The sequence below is a fragment of the Triticum aestivum genome, chromosome 3A (assembly GCF_018294505.1).
Source record: "Triticum aestivum cultivar Chinese Spring chromosome 3A, IWGSC CS RefSeq v2.1, whole genome shotgun sequence".
NCBI classification, from domain to species: domain Eukaryota; kingdom Viridiplantae; phylum Streptophyta; class Magnoliopsida; order Poales; family Poaceae; genus Triticum; species Triticum aestivum.
The window spans coordinates 56,508,606-56,516,034 of record NC_057800.1 but is presented as its reverse complement, the minus strand read 5'-3'; positions in this window follow the sequence as shown (position 1 = coordinate 56,516,034).

Here is a 7,429-nt window from a genome sequence, read left to right as displayed (position 1 = left end):
TTTTTATCCTTAATGGCAACAATACAATACGCGCCTTGCTGCCCCTGCTGTCACTGGGAAAGGACACTGCAAGATTGAACCCAAAGCTAGGCACTTCTCCCACTGCAAGAAAGATCAATTTAGTAGGCCAAACCAAACTGATAATTTGAAGAGACTTGCAAAGATATCAAATCATGCATATAAGAATTCATAGAAGAATCAAATATTGTTCATAGATAATCTTAATCATAAACCCACAATTCAGCGGATCTCGGCAAACACACCGCAAAAAGAATTACATCGAATAGATCTCCAAGAACATCGAGGAGAACCTTGTATTGAGATCCAAAGAGAGAAAATAAGCCATCTAGCTAATAACTATGGACCCGAAGGTCCGTGGTAAACTACTCACACATCATCGGAGAGGCTATGGTGTTGATGTAGAAGCCCTCCGTGATCGAATCCCTCTCCGGCAGATCACCGGAAAAGGTCCCCAGATGGGATTTGACGGGTATAGAAGGTTGCGGCGGTGAAAAAGTGGTTTCGTGGCTCCCATAGATGTTTTATGGGTATAAGTTATATATAGGCGAAAGAAGTAGGTCGGTGGAGCTGCAAGGCGGCCATGAGGGTGGGGGGCGCGCCGCCCTACCTCATGGCCGCCTCGCTGCTTCCTTGATGTCCACTCCAAGTCTAATGGATTGCGTTTGTTCCAAAAAAAAGATCCCCGTGAAGGTTTCATTCCGTTTGGATTCTGTTTGATATTCCTTTTTCGCGAAACATTGAAATAGGCAAAAAAGCAATTTGCACTAGGCTTTCAGTTAATAGGTTAGTCCCAAAAATAATATAAAAGTGCATAATAAAGCCCATAAACATCCAAAACAGATAATATAATAGCATGGAACAATGAAAAAATTATAGATACGTTGTATAAGTATCAATGGCGGACGCGGATGGCGAGATGCTTGCCGAGTATGGTGCGATGGATGCCATGGAGCCCCTTCCCCAGGAGACCGTCGGGCGTGAGCTCGACATGGAGGCGGCGGCGGAGATCGACGAGCACCAGCCATAGTAGTACTCTTTGTTTTGTTTAATTTAGAGCACCGGTCTTTAATTTGTTAGAGTAATGTTTAGGTCAGCTAGCTCTGTTTAATTGCTGAACTTGCTCAATTAAGAAGTTAGTCTCCTTTGTGTGCCCAAATTATGCAATGACGTGGATGACCACTGTAACCATGGAAATTCAAACCAAAAATTTTGACGTTCAAACTCATCACACACGGGTTAAGCTATCTAAATCATTTGTGATGTTCACATATCGTACACAGTTCTGAATAAGGGACTGTGTCTGATGACACTTTGTGCGCCAGTTTTTTGCTGAAGCGATTCCAAATTTTTGGCTTTCGCGGAAATAGCTACCTCCCCGTCCCCTCCCCCTTACCAAAAGCCACATTTCCCCTGTTTCCGTCTAACTTTTCAAGTTGAAACCTTCACTCCTTGCTTGCAGCGCCGCCTCCTCATCGACGACCCTCCTTCACGCTGCTCGGCTTCGTCTATCCAGGCAGGTAATCCACACCCGACCCCCATCCTCCTCCTTCTTCCACATCCCACATGCCCCGACTACCGGCGCGAGCGCGACACCTTTCACCCAAATCACCGACCCCTCCACCAAATAAGCGCGCCCCTAAGCCATGGTGCACGCAGTATAGCCAGGATCTTAAGGAGCATTTGGCAGCGGAGAAGCAAATCGCGGTCGCACGCGCGGATGAGGTCGCGATGGCTGCCATTCATGCCGACCCCCAGATCTTGGAGGAGCACCTTGCCATTTGCTAGCTACGCCGGTTAAGCATGCTCGGTTTACCCGTTGCGTGTGCTGCTCCTGCCTTTGCTTCACAAATTCTAGTGAATTCTGCTATCTAATTTTACCATGCAATCTGTTGCTCTAGTGTATATGTTCTATATGTCATGCAGTGTGGTGCTCACTTATTAACTGTTTTGTTAATTAGTTGTCGTCTTTAGTTAACTATTTGGTTCAATTCTGCAAATGTGATGTTCAATTCTTTAGGCTGCAATTTTTTATTGTCTTCCATGTGAGAAATAAATCGAATTTATCTTTACAAAATACATGAGAAACAAATACAATGGCTATATTTCCAAGTTGTCAAGCATGCTTGGTTTGGTTGTACATTGTTCAATGTGGTGCTCAGTTAGCGTTTGGTTCATTTGTGTTGTGGTGTTTAGTTAACTGTTTGGTGCAATTCTGCAATGCGATATTCAATAGTTGTGGGTGCATTCTATTATTGTATACCATGTGAGGAATAAATTGAATTTGGCTATAGTAAATACTTAACCTGATGACTAACTACCTTATATGTGTTGCAGGAAAACAATGAGAAGCACTAAGGTTTACAATCGAGGTTAGCACGTGCATGGTCCGTTGTCTAATAGCACATTATTGTGCAATTGCAGGAACCATTCTAATATTTTGGTTTTTAACAATTTGGTCTTGCACATGTAGGTCCTGCTGTCAGAGGTTTTGACCCACTGTTCGACCCTTTTTGCATATGGGGAAATGAGTTGTCCATGAATATCAATCAAATCAAGAAACTCAAAAAGATTGTTAGATAAAGAAATTAGTGACAAAAAACAATAAGATCTTTGTCTGCACAATGAAGAAGACATCAGTTCACTACAAGATGGTACTAACTATTATACCTTGCCTTTTTTATTCCTTTGCCCCATTTCCAATATAGAGAAGATATTTATGCACATCCCTGTTTTCAGGTCTTTCCAAAGCAGTTCACTGATGATTACCTCTCAACCCACCTCTATGGTCAGGAAGCGAGGAAGGTTTTCATACAACACCCACGGTTCAATATTGAAGTGTTCCTGAAAAGGACGAAGGACAGACGGTCAATCATCCACAAGCACTGACCTAAAGTTGCAAAGACCTTCAATATGAATGAAGGCTTAATATTCGCCTTCCGCTTCAGCAGTTTTCCAGATGAGATGCATCTGTTTATATACCATTTATGATGCTAATTTCGAAAGGTTCTACATGTTCCATGTGAAACTTGGTGCTGGTGCAGTTGTGTAATGGGGTAGCTGAGTGCTGAAGCTATATCATGTTGTACTCTGATGTATTTCAATTATGAAATTCTGCTTCCTTAATATGGAAATGAAATATATCATGTGCTTAATATGAATGTCAATTAGATTAATAAATTGATTATTAATAATAGGTAAATTAGCCTGCTAATGGCCAATTAGCATGCTAATTGGGTTTTGCTATTGCAAACGGTTGTTGAAAAAAATACCGTGGGCGATGACCTCAGGCAACACACACAGTTTCTATGAATAAACCGTGTTGGATCAATGAACAATCACATACGACTTTCTCTTGAAAATTGTTTGCGTTAGGCCACCTTGTGCAAACGTTTACCAGATAAAAACTGTGTGTGATGGACATTCTTTGCCACACAGTTTCTTCTATGGACCGTGTGTGATACATTCAATAACGCAAACGATTTAACGGGAAAACTTGTGTGTGATGTACCTGTGAATGGAAACGTTTTCCTTGGAGCGACTATGTGGGATGTATATACGAACGAAAACATTTAGCGGGGACTGACTGTGTGGGATGTACTTGCGACCGGAAACAATTTCGCCGTATAATTGTATTTTTTAGCTCTACTGTATGTATTTCCTTATTTAAGCGCTCGCCGGTCGCATACGACCTCATTTTGCCGAGCGTGTGTGCCAGGAGGACATATCCTCGACGGTTTTTGGGTCGTATGGGAAGGACCCCCGTATCGCCTACACTCACTTGGCGACGGTTCCAAATGCCGTCACGGAAAGGGGTTAAAAACCGTTTGTTTAGGACTGACGCGTACCAGTGATATATATATATATATATATATATATATATATATATATATATATATATATGTATGTATGTATGTATATAGTGATACTATTCATCACCCAGGATGTAAAATAAATTATTCTTCACCCGAGATAATCTTATGGTCATTTCAGAATTAAATTATGTTTGGAATTCAAATAGTTACATTTCTATTGATTAACTACGTAAAAATTGGCATAAGAAAATAAAAATATAGGTCATAATACAAGAAAATTTACAGTTTATGTGTATTTTAGACTATGTTTTTACGTTTATAATTTTAAATAATATAAAATATTTTTTACGACAATTATATATTTTCTTACGGTCCCTTTTTGCGTCGGAAATAAGACAAAACTTACGGAACGTAAAATTACAGTGCATTGATGGTAAAATAGAGGGGGGGTGAAGAATAACTATTCCTCATCCAGGGTGACGAATAACTAGTGATACTATATATCCCCGGAAACATTTTCCATCTATATATAATTAATCGGTAATACCCAGTATTACCCGATATTCACCGAAACCCTTCCGGTGACCCCGAAACACTTCCTAAACCTCTCAGAACTATTCTGGATATTAATGAAACTATTTCACGTACTAGGAAACATGCCCGTGCGTTGCTACGGGCCATTGTCCGAACAATGCATCCTATAGGTCAAAGAAGTTGCACGCATGTCCTTCCACGGAGCCTGCCTCCTTCAGCTGCGAACAGCCCTCCAGTGGAGGGTTGTGGTTGCATTCCACCGGATGCTTTTTTTCCTTCTCAACTATGAATCTTGTTCTTTGAGACTTTAATTACTGCTACTCGTGAATGATTCATCATTGTAACCTTTATACATAAATATCAATAAACTTCTTGTGTTCTTTCAAAAAGCATGATTTTTTTATCAATTTTCAAAGCATCTCATCTTTCAAGCATGCACATTTCAAATTGAGTCGATAATATATTAGAATTTAATCAGCCCCTATGACAAATTAAAATTAGCATATTTTCGTCTTGTAAAATGAAGTTTCAATGACCATTTATATACAACAAATTTGTTTTCAAAGCATTTCTTGATTTTGTACCGCCTATCTTTTGTAAGATAGTAAGGTGTCCAACGTTGTGACGGGATAAATACTTGATGATGTCCAAAGGATTGAAAAAGGACATCAAAGATAACAAAAAAGTGAAGAATGGCAATGAACAATTTAAGAGCCACATGTATAGATATCTTATAAATAAACAAAAAGGAATACACGATTGCTTCTGCCCATTCTCGTCCTACACAAGCAGAAATTACAAACAATATCTTCTTTCACACTGCATACAAAATTATGTTTCTTCTATGGCTTGGTCACCCTTCTAGTAAATATAGAGATGCGACGTGCTGATTTCACTTTTTTAGGCAAACTTAATTAGCGCATGCATGCAGTCAAATATTTAACAGGGCAGCGGATGCATTTAGGAAAAAGAAGGAAAAAATACGTGTAGTTAAATAAAACATCTGTCAAACACTGCAATTAAATAGGTGCCTGGTTGGGAATTGAAGTGTAATTCTCGCCGGCGTAACTAATTGAGGTAGCTTACTGCTGTGAATGCAGGAAATTACATGGTATTTATATTGTATTTACACAGTTCAAAAATAAAATCTAGTTCAACCAAATAATATGCCCCATTCATCTATAAGTGTATCAGTGACAAAATGGCAAAAGAAGGCCTCCAGAATGTTATTCAACAGGATCAACTATTGGGGCTTTTGCTTTCTTTTGTCGTCCCTGAAAGTGCCAAATATGTTCATTTCTCACATCTTCGTTTCATTTTTATAGGGAAATTCTCTTTCAACAGAGGATCTACGTGATTTTTTTTCTCTTTACTATGAACAGATTAGGTGAACTCTGCTTCTCCGTTGAGCTTCCATCCCTTTAATAATACATCAAATATATTTATTAGAAAAGTGGAAACAGTTATAACTTTTAGATGCTAGCCGCCCTTTCAAGTGAATAGAGCATTCCATCAGAATAAGAAAAACTGACATGGTTACCAATAACTTGCAGACCATTTTTGGTGATAATCACCTTCACAAGCCTGGATTTCACAAAAGTTAAAAGTCAACTAATTAATAGCCAATAATATCAAATTGACCCTAATAGCCAATAATGAGGCACACTTTCCTGGGCTACATGTCTAAAACTACCATCAGGGCTACCACCAACACAGATGCTCATTTTTCAGAACAACACACATGTCCTCTACAGAGGAAATCACCAAGTAAATCAATCTCGAAAAAAGAATAAAGTTTGCAAAAGATAATATTGGGTAAAAGGAGTGTATGGAAGTAATCTTACCGGTCAATAGTTTGGCGGTATCTCACGCCCGTTAATTGGAAAAATTGTCCGAACATCCATTTGTAGCTCTCTAATTTCCATCTCTCATCATCACCCCACCGGATAATACGGTCTCGAAGTTTTTGTTGACTCCAACAAATAGGCCGAACGGCGTTTCTTACATGTTCGATCTGTATGTGGTGTCGACGATAATCAAATCGTCCAAGTGTTTGTACTGAAGGTTCTGGCTACTGGTCTAGTGTAGTGGCCTGACTCTACAGTTACTACCAACCTGAAATGTATACTTGAGTGTTGAACCTTTTGCTTTGATCCTAGCAAAGGTTTTCAAGGTCTTACTGAGATCCTCATACCATGAATTCTTTTTGCTCCAATATCAGCAATCTGTGGGCACATAGTTTTCTACGAGACCGCCAAGATTCGATGGAATAAGCATTGTAGAATTCATATCCCTCGTCAAAACAAACTAAGGTCCCCACGGGTGGAATGGCCGAAGCCTCAGTTTCTCCATGTGTTAACCCTGCAGTTGCCTTCTCCAGCGTGCTAACATGATACACAGAAGCAGATCCATGTTCATCGCCGCACCCTACAAAATCTGTCATCGGAAATTAGTCACGTAGGCAGAGACCGGCAGTAAGTTGATGAACGGGAGTACAATTTTCTTAATTTGCACCAGGAAGTGTACAACAGAACAATATCCAAATATTGAAGCATCCATATGTTATCTGAATTCTAACCTCAGGACTGCAATTAGCAAATGTAAAACTGTAGTATATCAACACAACCCGACCCTGAATGGTTTTGTCTATCTAAACATAGAAGGTTCGCACAGACTTGTGAAGTCGGAGACATCAAATGAGTGCAAATGACTAAACTGAGATATGTGCCGTGAGTTATAGAACCCTGCAGTTTGGATTCTTAATTTGCACCAGCCAACACATGATGAAACAACTCTAATATGTCTACAATTGGGGTGTTAGTATCAGCAATATAGGAGTATTGTCTATGCAAATCGATCCATGCATTTAGTTGCCACAGAAAATACAACTGTTCATAATGATTTATCACAAACTTGATAATTTGTTTGGGTGCACATCACAGGCGGCTAACTACTCATAACAAACCCTAAGCCCTCAAATCTTTTGGCTACTTGCGGAAAAATTAATCAAGGAGCCGTTCATTCTATCATGTCATCTATCATAATACTCATACATGAGACAA